Genomic DNA, 19,828 nt, shown 5'->3' with positions numbered 1-19,828 from the left:
AAAGCCAACAACAATATACTGTGATAATCAATCGGCATTGGCCAAGAATCCAGTATATCACTCAAGGACAAAGCACATTGATGTTAGAGCACTTCATCAGAGTACTTGGTGACATTGCCACACTGTAGCATTGTGATAACAAAGAGAATGTTGCAGACATATTTACCAAACCACTCGGTAAAGAGCTTTTCGAGAAACACCGACTAGCTCTTGGTTAACATAGAGGAAGGACATTCCCATTACAAGGGTGTGATGGAATGTAATGTTCAATCCTTCTTCGATTCCCCAGAATCATCATCTTGAGGGAAGTCCTACTTCATGATATTGATCTTGAGGGAAGGTGTTGAGAGTTCACGCTCAACATCATGTGATCATATGTGCATAACACTAACCCAATAGAGTGCTATAAACAAAAGGGTTAGATGCCCTAACCCAAATCTAAATGGGTTTGTATATATTCTACATTTTCAACTAAATCTAGTGTACAGTTAGTTATTTGTGGTGTGCTCTCTAGCTGTGCCCTCTCTCCTCATCTCCACTCTTCTCCTCTCCCCTCTTCATATTTTGTCAAACCTTGGGTAGGTTCTGTCCTTCCTCCTACAGCTGGTCGACTCTGGGGCTGGTAGGTCCTAGGGGCAAGAATTGCTCGTTCATCCAGTTTGAGAGGTCTTGCCAGAGGGTAGGATTCCCTCTTAACAAGGGGGCGATTGGCATCTTAACCTTAGTGGTGAAGAAGGATGCCAACCCAATGCTATTGCATGGTTCATGAGAGTTCTACTACATGTTGGTTTTCCATGGATGGTGGGTCCAAATAGGTTCCTTTATACTGGGGTGGGGATGTGAGGCCTTGGGCCTGCACTAGCTTGTTTACATCTAGGTATGGAGGCATACTTGGGTCACCTTGGGAGGGGGTTTGTCCAGAGGCAGAGGAGGTGGCGAGGGTGGCTGTCTCCTCGTCAAAACCATCTTGGATGACTTAGTCCATTCCTTCACCTACCCAGGTGGCCTTCTTGGACCTAGTCTATGATGGTTAGGATGCCTTGGGGTTTTGTAACATGGGCACTTTGTCCTTCCTTGCCTGTTTCTTCATTTCCCTACCTATGGCTCTGGCTTATATCCTTGTGATGACCTTCAAGGGTACTACCACTACTTGACCTTGTTTAATACAAGGTGGGGGAGGCTATGGACCCAGTATGGTTGGTAGTAGGGGAGGTTGTGGACCCAATATGGGTGGCGGTAGGGGAGCCTGTTGTGCCCTATATTGCCCTAAATTGGCTAAAGGGGCACCTTGTATGTTCATAGGTATTGGGTGGGGCCATCGGGGCTAATGGGGGTCTCACTTGATAAATTGGTTGGGGTAAGACCCTCGAAAATCGACATTGGGAGGTGTCGTGGTTTCCCCATCTATTATAGAAGTGTGCACAGTAGAGTGCTTGCCTTGCTCTAAGGTGGGGCAATTCATTAGAGGGATGATTGCCATTGTTACACACCCCACACCACACATTGTCTCTCCTTGGAAACAAATGGGGGCTACTCGGTGTCTCCTTGGAGGTCCCTGACTTCCATTGCTGGCCCAGCTAATTCAATAGATTTGAGGGCAATTCACTCATATCCAAGCCCTTGGGCTCGTTGTTCTCCTTCTTGGTAGGCTGCTCCACACCAATTGTGACACCTCTAATGCAGTTGTAGTTTATCCTAGACAACCTTATCCATCATAATATCACTTATATGGATAGCTACCTTGTTGCTACAAAGCTCAAATGAAGTGGGATTCATAACCATCAAGTGGTCATGTAGCTTGGGGTCTACCAATCTGATGAGGAAGCGTAAAAGCAATTTTTCATCACTCATCCTCTCATTAGGTTCAGAAACAGGAATTGAGGTGTTTGATCCTAGCAATGTAATCTCGAAGAGGGATTCCTTGTCATTCTGTTTTACCTCATATAACTGGTTAATCAGGCTCCACTTATGCCCACTAGGGGCAAACCCTACAATGAATGCTTTTCGTAATGCCTCAAAGTTGAGTTTCTCTTTCGAGTTGAGGGCCCTATACCCTTGGCTTGCCTTGCCATCCAGACTAAGGCCAAACGTTTTGACCATTTGGGAGCACCAAAGGCTTTGCATATTTGCTCAAATCGCTCCATGTGGGAGGCAGTGTCTCCTTCCCCAACGAATTTAGTCATAAACTTGGAGATGGCCATGGGCTTGACTCCTAGAGGGATTGGTGATCCCTGCTAGAAATATGGATGCAGTCAAGGGTAGTGCGGACCCCTTCCTAGTGCGTTTACGACTAGGATGGACTTTGCCTCATCTGATATCACCATTTGGGAAGTTGGCAAAGGCGGTGCCATTGTGGGCTTGATGGGTCTCAAGCCTGGACCTAGTGGCTGGATCCACCTAGTTGTCGGTGTTGGCATTGGGGCTAAAAATATTTCTCCCCCATACATTAGAGCAATAGGTGTGGGAGTGAACTGTCGAACTCCACCAGGAGTGAGTGGGTCAGTGGGCATTTGCATGGAGATTCCTTGCATAGGACAGTAAGGTGGAACTTGTGGGGCTACATAGCTGGCGAATGTCGGGGGCACCTGGAAGGTTGGAAGTTCATAAGAGTTCCCCCTTGAGAGTCTTGTACGTTTCCATGGCTAGGGATTTGCCCTAGGAAGTCCCTCATCCATGGGTCTTTGTCGCCCATGCGTTCCAAGTTAGGATGCCTCACAAAGGCTAAGGGACTTGAGGTTACAAAGCCAGTCTCAGTCCCTATCTGTGGCTCCACGTAGCTAGTTCTTAGTCCCTATCTATGGCTCAAGAGCCAATTCTTGCTAGCCTCCCCTTTCCACGGACATACTGGCGAAGGGGCTCTCCATGTCTGTTGAATCTGTTTGGCCCAATTGTCCAACCATGTTGGATATCATACCTCTTAACCTGGAGGCTACAGAAAGAGAAGGAGAGTTAGGTGGAGCCAAGCTAGTGTAGGGAGCTTCAAAAGCCCTAAGTCCTATGGGGTCTTGCATTTCCTCATTTGAGCTCTCTGTCTCGTCGGAGCTAGAGGGGTCCTCCCATCAAGGCCCTAACATTGAGTCAGAGCTAGGAACAAAAAGCAGGCTAAGCATAGTTGAAAACACTATCCTTGGGCTCAAGTTCCTTGGACAAAATTCTCCCAGACCTCAAGTGCATGTATAATATTTCCACGGAGGTACACTTGCTCAAATTTAATTATGTATTTTTTGACTTGTCCTAGAGATATCCCGACGAGTGTGGGGATAGACCTAATGTGATGATCATAGGGTTAGAACTAAGGCAATGGGTGTAGGGTTAGAAAGTTGACCTATGTCAATGTGATGGAATGTAGATGGTATGCCCATGATCGTGGGGTTAGTGCTAAGGCTACAGGCAATGGGATGTTCAGGTTGGCAAGATGTGATTATGGTGAGAGCTGTAGGGCTAGTTGTAAGACAACGGGCTTAGGAATAGCCCTTGGAAGGTGGTTGGTGAGTTATCTGTCTTGGTTTTGGATGCAAATATGGTGACAGAAGTGGCGTTGACAGTAGGCTGAGGTCATGGGCATAGGCTCAAGACCATGGGTCAATGCTTGTCAAACCGATGGGATAGTAGATTCTGACACATAGTAATTAGGGCGGTAGGTTAGACGATAGTCAAAAGTTAGGCCGTGGCTAAGCCAACGAGTCAACGAAGGTTTGACCATGGGGATAACGCTATGGCGACGGGTCGGTGGCATAACACTATGGCAATGACTCGTGGGGATAGGAAATGTTTGAGAACACAAATTTCTCTGACTTCTCTTTAGTTATTTTAGGTGATTTCTGAGTTTTTGTTCTAGCTCTAAGTGTTTGTGGGTGTTATGCGCTACTTAAACTACCTACACTAGATAGAAAAGAGCAAAAAACATCAACTTTTGGTGCATAAATGAGAACTCTCTACAAGTTGGGCTCTCCACCCTCAAGAACCATTTCAAAATTAAGCTTCCATCTCCATTTTTGGGTGTTTTTGTTAGACTTTGCTATCACACACACCTTAGTAATCTTCTAAACTACCTTCCTATCACTTCAAAACACTAACAAACACAAAAAACAAGCTTCCCATGACAAAAAATTCTTTTGAAGAGAAAAGGACAAAATTTCACCTTTTTCCATCCAAACACACATGTCTTGACTCATTTCACTCCTACAAATCCCCTAACAAAGCTCCAAGTTAAGCTTGAAACAATGAGCAATGGGTAGATTGTGAGAGAAGGCAAATGCAATGCAAAATCATACCTTGAACTCCTTGGAAGTGGCACCAAAGATGTGTAGTCTCAACAGTGACTCCTATGTCATGGGGTTCTTGAAGGAATGTCAATAGAGCCTCCATTCCATGATACTCCTTGTGAGAGCAATGCAAGGCACGAGCCATGTCACTCCAATAGCTCTCGGATTGTTGCAATGTGTTTCCACAAGAGAAGAAGAGAGGGAGAAGGGGAGAAGAGAGCTCGAAGAGAGGGAGAACAAGGAGGAGGGTAGGAGAGCGTGAAGGGGGATGGAGTGGCAAACACAAAGGCACTACAAGGAAAACAAGAGAACACCCAAAGATACTCTTGGAAGAGAAGAGGGAGCTTGTATTCCAAACTTATGCATACAACAATGAAGACCAAAGTCAATCATTTAGTTTTTTATACAAGTCACCTTTTGATGGGAGGGCTAACCTTTTCCTCTTTGCACTCTCCCTCTAATTACATTCACAAGGCTCTTGGTCCCATAGGGTGCCAAGGCATCTTCTTTATTCTTTCCTTCCCTCTTTCTATTGCAACTCTTGTTGTACGCTTCTCTATGTGTCAAAAATAGCACTTGTGTTAACCATATAATAGTGCTTGGGACAATTTGAGCATTAGGAGGTGCTCCTGCCTGGGTCCCAAATAGTGCTTGTGTTAACCTTGCCCATCTAAGAGGTTATGGTGCCTTCCTTTGTCCTAAGACATTTGAAGCTTAAAACCTAGATGTGAGGCTCAAAACCTAGATTTGCGAGGTCAATCTTGAGCCATTCATGGCTCAAAAACCATAAGGCCTGTAACTATGCTCCATCCATGGCTACGGCCGTTAAAGTAAATCATGAAGCCTAATCACCTCTAATCACTCATTACCATGCATTCTATGGTTGTACCATGCATTCTGTGGCTATGGCTTTTAACACCACTTGGCCTCGTGAATCCATGCTTAATGATATACTCACACCTCAAGCTAGTCAATCTGTTGATGAAGATGGTTCTTTGCAATACGTGCCAACTCAAAGTAGTGGTGTGGCCTCAATGACACAGATCGCAAGTTTCTCTATGATGTATATGAAGAGTGGACAAGGTAGTGATGTGGCTCATTCACAATTGCGTATGTATCCGCAACAAAGATCATTTCATGTGTCATTCAAACAAAAACATATAGAGAAAGCACAACAATACGTTTTTGAGGCTATTTGTCGCATCGTGTATCCACTAAATATGGTTCAAAATACTCATTGGAAAAGAGCTATGGCATCCATAGCAAGGGCGGGTCCAGGTTTTACGATGCCAACTCACAATGCTATCCACAACAACTACTTGGATGCATACTATGAGAGGATGAAACAAGAGATGCAACAAGTAGTATATGATGGTATTGAGAGAATAGGCTACACCATTGTTAGTGATAAATGGAAAAATGTCACCAAGATACCTCTGAACAATATCTGCTCATGATACTTAAGGGAGAGGCCTTTCATCAATCCAATGACACAAGTGGCCATGCCATGATAGGTGAATACATTGCTCAAGAATTGGAGGGAGTAATTCGAGATGTTGCGCGTTATAATGTTGTTCAAATACATTGACAATGTGAAGAATGGTAGGAAAGCTAGAAGAATTATAAATAAAAATTATACAACCATTTGGGCATTGTCATGCTCTTGCCATTGCCTTGACCTTGTGCTTGACGATGGTATAAATCAATGGAGACCTAGTGGTTCAAAGCCTCCATTGATCAAGGATGAAGAATGGTATTATACTTCCTTAACCATGAGAGATTGTTGGGCATATTCAAAAATCACCAACGTACTAAACATCCAATGGAGTTATCGAAACTTGGCGAAACACGTTTTGGAACAAACTATATAATGTTGGACCGTTTGCTCAAGCTACAAGGAGTTGTAACAGAAACATTATTCACTTTAGAAGATCACGAGTGGATACTTGAGTCAACTTCACAAAACACCCATTCTTAATTCACGGAGATGAAGCAGTTCAATCAAAATGGTGGCTTTTGGAACAAAATAGCTAATACGATCGATGCAATGTAGTCGGTATGGTTTGCCATCCGAAAACTAGATGTGAAAGGTCCAAGTTTAGGTACTGCTTACATGGCTTGGTGGATCACTTAGCCAGACCTATTGAAAGAAAATAGAAGAGCCACAAGTGACGGTGGTGGCTATAGTGCGAGTCGTCATGTCACTTTGTAGAAGATGTTTCAAAAGCAAGAATCATGCTCACAATGATCTTCACTATGCTGGTCATATTTTAGATCCCCAATGGTGGGAGTATCATTGGGAAACATTGGAACATCTATTGCATACTTGGCATAATCTCTTGGGATGATTTTTTGAAGATAAATTTGAATATGTTGCTACTATTAGAGAATCATCCACTTTTCAAAATAGGGAAGGGTTTTTTGCATATACAATAATATGAGACCTTGCTAAGGAGATGCATGCATGGAGATGGTGGGAAGAGTGTGGAGCATCAACACCCCATTTACAAACCTTGTCCTTGAAAGTGTTATCCCAGCCTTGCAACAATTTTTCTAGTGAATGAAATTGGAGTAATTACAAGTTTGTGCATTTCGTCACAAGAAATCGCTTGAATATGGAAAGAGCAGAGAAAGTGGTATATGTTTATGCAAATGGTAGTGTTGGATGATGTTGAGGGAGAGAGTAATGATGGAGATCTAGCAAAGTGGGTAAATTATGATCTCCTAGGTCTATTGCATGATCCTCCCATTGTTGGACAACTGCAAGCCAAAGCCAAAGCAAGATCTAGTGATGATAAGGATGAAGAGACTTTGTGATGTATAATACAATGCCACTTGAAATCGTATTGACACTGATATCCATGGTTGTATTATGACTCATTAAAAATTGTGCCAAATGCGTAGGAAATATGCTCCCGATTTTGTTGATTGATGTAAGGTATGTTAAAGCATTTAGATGGCATTACAAATGTATAGCTTCCATGTTGGAACTTGAAAAAAATTAAAATGGCTTGCAACTTGTAAGTGCTTGTGTAAGTGACACTAGCTATTGCTCTAGTGTGTGTGAAATACTGCTGACTCCAAAACATTATTTTGGTGGTTCAAAATCTCCATTGCAAAAAGTATTATTATAATAGTCCTTTCAAATTTTTTTCAACATCATGAAGGTGTGCAATCTACAAAAACTAGGCCTTGAGTCATGCCAGATAATGCTGTGAAGATCTCTTTTGTACTCAAGTTAGCTTGGTGACCAAAAATATTATCTTTTCTATCCATATAAGTAATATGTAAATAATATAGCCCAATTTTAAGTCAAATACACTCACAATATTTTCTATTTTGTTATTTGTTATATATTCCAATACATGTTCATATTATTTCAAATAAGTTTTCAACCTATGCAAATGAAAATGAAGACATGATTTATCACATAGAAGACATGTTCAAACTTTTGTGATGTAAAATCATCCTTCAAAATGTCTAACACAATTATCAAGTGGAGAATAATTAGCACACTATCCTTGTGGTTCAAATTACTCATGGAAAAAAGGATTTCTTATATTCAATCCAAAGTACAAAAGGAAATTTAACAAATATAGTCAAATTTTAAGTCAATATTTTACACTCATAGTTTGGTATTTTGCTACTAGATGTGTTGAGTTCATGTTATTTCAATTAAGTTTCCTATAAAGCATCCTGCCACAATTATCAACAAGTAGAGAAACAAACCAAAAATTTACACAAGGAGAAATGCAAAAGGCTCCAAAAACATTGTTCTTCTGGTTCAAAATCTTCATGGAAAAAAGGATTATTATAGATATCTTTTCATTTTGTATTCAACATCATGAAGGTTTAGTCTTCAAAAAAATACCATTTTTGTGGTTCAAAATCCTCATGGAAAAAGGATTATTATAATAGCCCTTGCATTTTCTGTTGACCATCATGAAAGTATAGTCTCCAAAAACTAAACCTCAAGGCATGCGGGACAATGCTTGGAATATCTCTTTTTTACTCAAGGTGGCTTGGTGAACAAACATATTATTTCTGCTATCCAATCCAAGGTATGGAAGGAAGATGTAATAAATATGTTTGCATGGAATATAAGCATCCAATTTGCATGATCATCCAATGAAGTCTTCACAATTGCAAGAAGGAAATGGAGAAATGTCAACCTTGTATTCAATACCTTTTTGCATTGATCCTTCTGTAGAGATAATGAACTCAGCACGCTCCATGGCCTTCACGACTGTTGCATCCTTAACAATGCATTTCATGACCAATGACCTCTGAATTCTATCTTCCATTTCTTTGGAGATTTTGTTTCGTCATCTAATTGCTTTGCCATCTTGAAGTCGAGGTCGACGATCTTCATGCAATACTATTGTTTCATCATGAGCTTGAATTGTTGAAGCACAACTTGCACCCACCATTGGAGTTGACATTCCTAATATGACAAACCCCGAGCTTGTCAACCTGGCAATCTCTACACTTGTCAATGCATGACTTGCATTCCACCATTTCTTTAGGCTTCTCATTTCGACTTCTACAGCTTGCTTTGTAGAGGCATCCTTCCAGCGTCGTCTACATCGGATTTTAAATTCCTCTTGGCTGCCAACTTTTATACATGCCTTTGCATGGGAATGAAGACTTTGCTCCCAATGGAAAAGGCAAGAATGCTCTTTCCCTTCCATTATATTGTCAAGGCCACCATTGAAAGTGGCACGTATAGCTCTCCAATTGGCTTGGGCCTCATTTGCCATGAACCCTTTGAATTCAACATTGTTAAACCTTTTGAAACCATTACTTTGTTGAGAGTATCCCAAAATAGAATTTGTGCATCAGTATCTTCCACCTTGAAGTCACAAGTTGCAATTGTTTGCAACTCTTGGATAAAAGGATTATACACATGGCAAGCCATGGTAGTCCAATCTTTCATTTGCTTCACAAAGTCAAACAACACCCAACAATGACCCAATTCTCTTCCAGGTCTCATTTTATTTACCAAATCAACCCCTAAACCAGGACCTTGGGTAGACATTTAAAATACATGACACCTGCTGAATGAACTATGTTGTAATTGTAAAGGAAACACTACACTTTGGAAATAATTATATCTACAATGTCTTTTCAAGTATAAAATTCCATCTAGTTGATCTGACACAGGTCGAGAGTCATGTCGACCCTCCTCAATCCATCTTGATAATCTATATGCAGACATAAAGTTGGTCAATATTCATTGTCAATAACATAATTTAATAAATCAATGCAATAACAAATATTATGGTAATTACCTTCTTTTATCGAGCAAAGGTTCACATTGTTTTAGCAAATCTTGTAGCTCAACATCTGAAATCTTAATCCCATCTTGCACTTTTTTAGACAATAAAGTTTCCAGAATAATATCTTGGACAATTATATTTTGTATCCCTTTAGGGCATACAGCACCACTAGCCCTCACCATTTCAGAAACTTTGGTTTTAATGGCATCCTTTGTTCTTCTAGTCAAACCATCTCCAACGGGATGATTATGATGGCCATGGTGTATGACTGCACGAGTAAGATTCACGCCATCTCTACATTCTGGCATGTAGAGTAACATTTCATAGTAACACCTCTCTAAGCAAATCAGTGGATGAACACAATGTATACATGATAAGGAGCCATATGATTCAATTGACACATTTGCTGGGGCCACTCTAATCAATCTCCCATCCCATGATGGGATATCTCAAGGTGTATGCCCCAGGCACACCTTGGGTTCTATGTGTGTGTGCTAGAGGCATAGTTAGGTACCCATAAGCACTATTAGGTGGTGGTAGATGCCACATAGGATGATTGAGATATTCTAATAGCTGATTGAGGAGATGATTGTGGAGCTTGGTGGCTCATGTAGAGGTGCCTACATATGGACCTCAACCTTCTTCATTCCAAAAAGCAAGCATTCTCTTGTTTCATGTTCAGCTTCATGCTTTCCTTTCACTTTTTCAACATGGTATCAGAGCACTATGATCCTCCTTGAGCCCATTTATGCCATGTCATCTTCTTCTTCTTCTTCTTCACCTTCCTCTCCATTTTGCCCCTTTCTGCCCAACCACTTGGAGGGCTAAGTTCTCTATGTACAAGCAACCATTCCTAGAGTCATTCTAGCTAGAGAGACCCTTTGTATGGGTGACCTTCCATGTTAAAGCAATTAGGCAATAGTGCCCACAGACCCGCGCAACAGCCACCTTCTTCCTAATGCCATTTCATGCAATACGACTTACTGGAGCAACCATTTTGAAATTCCTTTGAGCCACACTTGCAAACATCATGAGTTATCCCCTGTCTAGATTTGAATTGAAATGGTCCACCAGGGAGGGAGAAACAGACAAATACCTATCGATAATCAAGCTCCTGGCTATGGCGACGTGACGCAGCATTTTGCCTTTCCTCTTCAGTGGCTCTTTGACAAAATATGAAGAGGGGTGAGGAGAAGAGTGGAGATGAGGAGAGAGGGCACAGCTAGAGAGCACACCACAAATGACTAACTGTACACTAGAATTAGTTGAAAAAATAGAATATATACAAACCCTTTTAGGGTTAGGGTTAGGGGAGCTAACCCTTTCCTTTATAGCACTCTATAAGGTTAGTGCTATGCACATATGATCACGTGATGGTGCTATGCACACATGATCACATGATGTTGAGCATGAACTCTCAACACCTTCCCTCAAGATCAACATCATGAAGTAGGCCTTCCCTCAAGATGATGCTTCTGGGGAATCGAAGAAGGACTGAGCATTACATTCCATCACTGGGAATGTCCTTCTTCTGCATCAAACCAAGAGCTAGTCGGTGTTTCTCGAATAGCTCTTTACCGAGTGGTTTGGTAAAGATGTCTGCAACATTTTCTTTGCTATCACAATGCTACAGTGTGATGTCACCAAGTAACACTCTTTCTCTGATGAAGTGCTCTCTGACATCAATGTGCTTTGTCCTGGAGTGATATACTGGATTTTTGGCCAATGCTTGAGCCGATTGATTATCACAGTATATTGTTGTTGGCTTTGACTCATCAAAGTAATCTGTTTCTGACAATAGTCTTCTGAGCCATATAGCCTCACATGCACCTGTAGTGAGTGCTCTATATTCTGCTTCAGTCGAAGACAAAGAAACAGTTGGCTGATCTCATGACCTTGATTTTTCTGCCTGTTTGGTTTTCTACCATGGCTTTGAATTCTTGAAATCTGGCAAATACTTCAGATTTCTCTTTCAGAAAGTAGACCCAACAATATCTGCTGTAGTCGTCGATGAAGGTCAAGTAATAAAGTGAACCATTGATGCTGCGGGTCTGGGCATAACCCCATACATCTGTATGAATTAAATCAAGAATACCTCGTGCACGAGAGGTACTTCTGACAAAGTTGGTTCGCTTTTGTTTGCCGAAGCAACATGCTTCACAAACCTTTCCAAGAAACTGTAGCTTCGGAATCCCAATTGCCATATTTTGATTCCTTAGATCTAACAAGTACTTGAAGTTGACATGACCATATCTCTTGTGCCATTTTGCAGATAGTGGCATCTGTTGCATTTGAGCGGACATGGCATGCTTATCTGGTACTGTAGCTAGCATCCTGTATAAGCGTCCTTCCTTGACACCTTTTGCTACTAGCTGACCTCTTTTGGATTTGTCTCTGATAGTGCATTCATCACCGTCGAAGATGACTTTGTAGTTGTGTTCCGTCATTTGACCTACTGACAAAAGGTTCTTGCTGAGCTTCGGAACATAGAGCACATCTTTGACTAATCCTTTTGTACCAGTGAAATTGTTCATAGGGATAACACCTGTCCCTTGAACCGGATTCGGTGTATTGTCTGCTGTATAGATGACATTCTTTTGACCTTCTAATGGCTTCATTTCTGTGAACCATTCCTGATGATTTGTCATATGAGATGATGCACCGCTGTCGATGTACCAAGGATCTTGTTCCACTTGGTCGACTTGATAGCTAAAATCCTCTTTGGGATTGAAATCAGTGTCTTGGTGCATTGTATCAGTCTGATGCAATTCCTCACTTGCAAGAAACATATTGCCATGTTCATTTGCAAAATGACTGTGACTAGAATGTCCACCACGATGATTTCCTCTTCCTCGGGAATTCCCTCTATTACTGTTGGATTGACCGCCTTGATCATACTGCTTCTTGCGGCAATCTCTTTCATAGTGTCCAAACTTGTGACAATAGTTGCATTGAATGTTTGACACATTGGTGGATGCATTCCCTCGTCCTTGGAATCTTCCTCTGTTGGAATGATTTCCTCTTTGCTGATTTTGATGTTGCTGAGGATGCTGCTGATGCTGATGCTGATTCTGACTTTGATTTTGACCACTTTTCTGATATGATCTACCTCTATTTCTGCCTTTGCCTCTGCTTCTGTCTGAAGCGGTGAATGCCTGATCATTAGAATGACCTTTACGTGCTTGAATGGCCTGAGTCCTGAGTTCTTCACCAAGTAGAACTGACTGAAGTTCTTCCAGTGTTGGAATTTGCCGTTGGATGGCAATACTCTGGACCAGATTCTCATATCCTTCTCCTAGTCCATTCAGGATTACTTGAACCATTTCTGCGGGATTCATAGTCTCTCCTGCTGCTGCAAGTTGATTGTTGTAGTCTTTGATGCGGAGTACATAAGCATGACCGGTTTCACGGCTGTTGCGGAAACTCTGGTTGATCTGGTTTCTCAAGGTGAGAATCCTGGATGTGTTCTTGGACTCGTAGAGAGCTGCGAACATATCCCATGCTTCTTTTGATGTCTTGACTGTGTTGAGCTGTCCTAGCATGACATCTTGCACATTCTGCTTGATCAGGTGATAGGCATACTTATCTTTCTTATCCCATTCTGCTTGAGCTCCGGGCAATGGCAGGATCTGCTACTGGTGCGGAAACTGTTTGTGTAGATGTAGATCCCGATGTAGATCCCGTTGCTGGTGCTGTGACAACAGATGGAGTAGAGCTACTGGTGGCTGGATCTGCCAATGGTCTAGGTATGGATCCATCGACATACTCCCATTTGTCCTGAAGCACAAGAATGGTCTCCATTCGGTATTTCCATGTACCGTAATTGGAGTTGTCTAACTTAGCAGATGCCTCCAGATTGAGGTTGCTAGTCGACATGGTGCAAACAATGTACTCAAAAGTGTCCTGAAAAAACTCTGTATGAATCAACTGCAAATACACTGAAGATGCCAAGTGAAATCTCTGTACCGTCGGTGAAGATAGAACTGCAGTAAATAAGATCTGACCTGTGTTACAAGGCTTGTGGCAATGATGCCGGGAATAGCCAAGAGGCTTTACAAGGCTGAAAAATGATGTGCACGATGCCGTGAGATAGCCAAATAGGCTTTACAATGGTGGCATGTGTGTGTGAAATCAAGTGCTATCTGCCCACTGAATCAATCTGCAATGCCTCTGAACTCTGAAGTCTGCTCACTGAACTGATGAACGTAAGGTTTCAGGTAATGTAATGATGTGAAATCGGATGTGAGCGTATGGACTGACTCCGAGTAGGTACTAGTCGGGAATTTCGGGCATGGCTTAGATTGGCAACTTGGGGAATTCAAAGCGTCCCCTCTATGGCGATCTAGTCTACTCTGATCTAGATCTAGACCAACCGTCGATCGATGAAAGAACAGCAAATAATTCCTTTTCCTTTGTTCTTTTTAAGTGCTGGGTCAGATGCGTCGATGTAGAGGCAAATGTGCGTGAAGGAAGTGGTTTTGTCGGCGAGGCTTAAATGTGAGTGTAACTTGCGCCGAAATGTGCGCGTGATGTAACGAGCGCGTAGAGCACGAAAAATCGAGCGACTTTCCTTTTTGGAGCACCCTCAAATTCTTCCTGGATCAAGAGATATGACTTGATCTAGGTGGAGGGGCAAAAGGAGTGCAAATGGTGCTCAATGATGATGTGTCACTGTGAGTCACATGCAGTGATGATGTGGCACTGTGCTTAGCAAGAGGTGTGCCAGTGAAGCTCTGTGCTGAGGTGGCAGTGCTGAGGTGTCACTGATGACGTGGCACTGATGACGTGGCAATGATGACGTGGCACAAATGACGTGGCACAAGTGACGTGGCAGATGACGTGGCAGATGACGTGGCCTGATGATGTGTCACTGATGACATGGCAGTGATGACGTGGCAGCTGATGTGGCAGTGATGATGTGGCAGCTGACGTGGCAGAGGTGACGTGGCAGCTGACGTGGCAAAGGTGACGTGTCAGCTGACGTGGCAGATAAGATAGGTACACGTGGCACTTCCGGGTACCTGATGACGTGGCAATTGGAGATAAGGGTTGCCACGTGGCAAAACGCTATCTGCCACGTGTCGAAACGCGAGGCACCGGAATCTACCCAAGATTCTGACGGAATCTTGGAGATTCCGTCGTCTTCTCCGTCGATGGAGGCGGCTTGTTAATGAACGCTTTGCAGAAGAGAGAGCTGCAACCCGTGTGGCGGCGCCTTTGAGGCTTGTTCGAGGCGGCAATGCGCTGGAGGGAGCCCATTTGGAGAGGCCGTCGATCGGTGGCGAGTTGCTGGTCGATGGTTAGAACTTGCGAGTGTAACTCCAGAGTGCAAGCCAGCACGATTGCAAGCTTCCTACACTAGTATCGGGTGGCCACCTAGCACCGAGTGGCCATCTAGCACCGGCACACCAACTGAGCGACTCTTCTCCACGCCTTGCAACAGCAGCCTCTCCATCATAAGATAGCTCCATGCAAGCAACGCCTCAATGCACTCCCACGGACTCCTTCGACGAGACGACGGACCTCAAACGCTTCCCCCAAATAGCACGCCCGCAATTGCTCCAAGCAGCGCCTCTGCACCACCACTAGACGCTACCTCTCCTTTATCAGCGCTCATGGCCTCCCCGGTCGACGTTGCTTCGGCCATCGAGGCCCTCCCCGACCGCCGGGAGTGGCTTCACAAGGCCTTCTCTGAGCTTTCAAACAGCTCGCAGAGTCGCGAGCATTGCGGACTTCTTCCTCCACAAGGCAGGTCCGAAAAGCTCCTGAGTCGACTTCGCACTCATAGCCTTGAAATCTCCGCGTATTCTCACTCTGGAGGATTCAGGAAGCCAAATGTGCTTGCTTTGAGCTCTCATTGTCCTGTACCGCGCGCTGAAGCCTCTCGAGATTCGACGAGCCCAGGTGCGAAGCGAGGAGGCTGCCTATATATATTTGTTGGAAAGCAGCTTCTCTGCTGTCGCGGACGCATCGCCATGTTCTGTGGTGGGGGTTCACGGTAGAGTAGAAATGAATTCGAGCGAAGAATAGAGCCCGTTGTAGGTCGCGGGCGTGGAAGGAGCTGCTAGTTGCCAAGGTCGATCAAGGTCGACGCAGTCCCGTGGTTGTCGTTGCAGTCCCGTGTAGATTTGGCTCGTTGAACTCTTTCTCTTCTCTCTTCGAAGAGAGATCTCACTAAAGCTTTACTTGTTCTTTGCAGAGATAAGACTCCCTATCTTTCCTTTCTTACTCCAAGTACAAAGGAAGCAGAACACTCTCTCTCACCGTAATGGAAGTCCTCACAAAGAATGAACGGAATGAATAACTCTCAAAGGAGATGACGGAAATCTTCTTTCAATGGACGGAAATTCTCTCAACGGAAGTGAACGGAAGAATCTCACAATCACTCAAGAGAACTCTCAATCTCACAATCTCTCTCACACTCTCAAGAAACTCAATGTCTCAACGGAATACCATGACAAAATATGAAGAGGGGAGAGGAGAAGAGTGGAGATGAGGAGAGAGGGCACAGCTAGAGAGCACACCACAAATGACTAACTGTACACTAGAATTAGTTGAAAAAATAGAATATATACAAACCCTTTTAGGGTTAGGGTTAGGGGAGCTAACCCTTTCCTTTATAGCACTCTATAAGGTTAGTGCTATGCACATATGATCACGTGATGGTGCTATGCACACATGATCACATGATGTTGAGCATGAACTCTCAACACTCTTCTCTAGTATACCAGCTTTATTTCTACTTAGAAAGCCCTCTTTTCTTTGCTTTGAAGAGTGAGATACAAGCCCTCTAAGATCAGGCCTCTGTTTTGGACAGTTTTGACAATGTTGTGAGTTTGGTGCTACATTAGATGCTACTTTGGCATTTCTGATGTTTTAAAGTGTTGAATAGCATCAGTACAATTGTGGTTGCAACTCTCCTTTAGGTTGCTATACCTAGATTTGCTTGGAATACTTTCATTTAGCCACCTCTATGAAGCATGCAAGTTGAAGTATCATTTTCATTATGATTTTTATGGAATTTGGTTACAAGTCTTTGCTACACTAAATGCTTGTACTTTGAAGCTTTTCAACTTTTTCTAGCCTTGTAACAGAGTAGAAACTGCCCATTCTAGGTTAGACCCTCTCATGGCTACCTTCTTGAATATTGATAAGTTCAATGGTAAAGGCTTTCACTCATGGCAGATGAAAGTTAAGTTTGCATTGATGAGGGAAAACCTCTGGGGGCTTGTCAAACCTGCTTCAAATTCTTCTTCAACAGCCTCTAATGCTGGAGAATCCTCAGCTCCTAAAATCTTCCTAATCTACTCTTGAAGGTCTTATTACTGCTCTTCAAGAAGAAGAAAGGCACAAGGAACTTCAGAGAGGCAATGACACGGCCTATACCATAAAAACTCAAATGGGCAAGTTTCAACCTTGCAAACATTGTGGGAAGACTAATCACCTCTCAAAAGATTACTTCAAGATCAATCCTTGCAAATATTGTGGCAAAAACAATCACCATGAAAAGTCTTGTAAGGCCAAAAAGGAAGCAAATACAAAACCAGAAACTGCCAATTTAACTTTACTTGATGTGCCTCCACAAGATGAGGCCTCCTATGATGATTATGCTTTTTGAACCATCTCCATATATGCTCCAGATCTCTCTTTTATGTTGAGTCAAGGTACTTTGCCTACATAGTCCTCCAAAATGAATGGAATAAACTATTGTGTTCTTTGTAAACACCTCTGGTCACCATATGATGTAGGCCATGTGTATGTGTTTAGCTCCATGGTACCTCCTGCAAACATTGTGTGCATGTACATGCAGGGAAGATAACCATTGGAAGGTCTTATGTATCCCTTTGTTTGGCTTGCACACCCTTGGGAACCCTTGCTAGCATGAGATCCTAGCATAGATTTATCCTTGACCACCATGAGATGGCTTGAGACACTATGTGACTAGATGTATCCTTGACATAGCCTGAGGCATTCCATTGAGGGGGGGTTTGATGGAATATCTCAAGGTGTATGCCCCAGTCACACCTTGGGTTCTATGTGTGTGTGCTAGAGGCACAGTTAGGTGCCCATAGGCACTGTTAAGTGGTGATAGATGCCACATAGGATGAGTGAGAGATTCTAGGAGCTGATTGAGGAGATGATTATGGAGCTTGGTGGCTCATGTAGAGGTGCCTACATATGGATCTCAACCTTCTTTATTCCAAAAAGCAAGCATTCTCTTGTTTCATGTTCAGCTTTATGCTTTCCTTTCACTTTTTCAACATCCCGTTGTGTCTCATTCTCTATCCCAATTCTTTTTTTATAACCACAAGTTGCATTTATACAATGGAGGTGACCTCCAGATTCTTTCTACGAACCACACCAGGAAATACTATATTTGTTGTAATAGGATCACTCCAAACATGACCATCAAATTTTGACTCCGTACCTTTTGTGTGATGTTTCATTGAAGTAGCTGGTAGCTCAAAGAAAACATCACCATCATAAGTAGAAGGCAACTCATCCATAGTGATGTGCATTTCAACCTTCTCATAGGCCTCACGCAATCTGTTCTTTATAGGTAGTTGCATAATAATCTCAATGACACTATGTTGTTTGTCATTCTCAATGTTGCTAGCTGAATCATGTTTCCTTGCCTCATCATTTTTGTTGCAAATAGAGTAGAAATCTTTTTTGTTTTCGTGCACTAGAGTCTTCTGAAGTTCATTGTCATCAAACTTGAATCTTTCTCCCTTCATGATGAAAATATCACCAAATTGTGCATCAACGTGAAACATTTTGTATCCATCGTCATGGACTTCGTATTGCACCTCCATTGTCAAATCAGACCCATTATCACCAAAGTGCTGATGGATAGATATGGACCCAAGTGTGAATTGAAAATGGCTAGCAAGCACCATCTCTGACAACACTCCTCTACCTATGGAAGTGCGAACAAACATATGCAAAGATCTATCCTCATTCTGAATTGTGACAGATTCCATAAGAACATAATCGTTGAGCTATGCAACTCAATGAGATGAAGTCCAAAGGGTGAGATCAAGAGCAGAGTGTTCGTTTCAAGAACTCATTTGAAACAAGAGTTTGCTACAAGAAAAGTTGCTCACAAATGCTTTGCACACACTGCCCATTGTTTATACTCACAACTTTGTAAGATAGGTCTTGTGAAAGTTGGCACAAGTGTGATAATGGTATTGAACCATGATGTAAATTTTAGCCATCATTTGTTAACAACAATACTATAATACCATGGACTCTTAGACCTTTTAATCCCCAACCTTTCTTTGACACGTATGGGAGTTATTGCAAGCCATTCTCGCTAGCAATGACATTTCATTATTGCTACATATTCATTCCGACAATTTGATATAAGTATTTTAAAGTTGATAGATAGATATAAATTATAATTGTGGTGAACAAGAAATGGTTGGTCAGCACATCTCTAACATTTTGAATCTAAATTATGATGTTAAAAATATGCCAAAAGACTATTTCATCGATGAAAGGGGTCTATTAGACTCTATCTTTCATCAATTATTTATGAAAGATAGAGGCCCATAGACCCCTTTCATCAAAAGACTGTTTCGTCAATGAAAGGGGTCTATTGGACTCTATTTTTCATCAATTATTAATGAAAGGTAGAGGCCAATAGACCCCTTTCGTCGATGAAAGGGTCTATCGGCCTCTATCTTTCATGAACCACTAACTAAATATAGAGGCTAATAGACCCATTTCGTTGACGAAAGGGGTCTATTGGCCTCTATATTTAATTATTTTCTCCAAAAGGGGTCTATTGGCCTCTATCTTCCATTAATAATAAATAAAAATTATTTTCTCCAAAAGGGGTCTATTGGCCTCTATCATTAATTGAATATTAATCAAAAAGATATTTAATTGAATGTCGATAAAAGGGATCTATTGGGCTCTATTTTTTTAATTTTCAAAAACAATTATGAAAGGCCTCCCTCGCTCCCTCGCTCCCTCGCTCTGTCACCCTCCCTCCCTCCCTAAGTTCCGATAGCATCGGATCGGCTTCTTCAATAATCCAATTGCCTTCGGGTAGACCTCAGGCAGTAGCAGAGAAGCTGTCTTTGCTCAAAGCTCAGCCCACAAACCCATCGCATCAGAGTCCTCTCACTCTGATGGTTGTTGCTGAAGTTGGTAGAGATAAGGCTCACAAGGGAGTAGAGTGAGCTTTAGTGCTTGCTCTTGGTATGCTTTTTACCACCACCAATCCTACCCGAGTTGTCACTGCATAGGACATCATGATTGTGCTCTTGAAGG

This window comes from Dipteris shenzhenensis, chromosome 29, assembly GCF_047967505.1.
Source record: "Dipteris shenzhenensis isolate YYH24624 ecotype China chromosome 29, Dip_SZ_1.0, whole genome shotgun sequence".
In the NCBI taxonomy this organism is placed as follows: domain Eukaryota; kingdom Viridiplantae; phylum Streptophyta; class Polypodiopsida; order Gleicheniales; family Dipteridaceae; genus Dipteris; species Dipteris shenzhenensis.
This window is presented reverse-complemented; position numbering follows the sequence as displayed.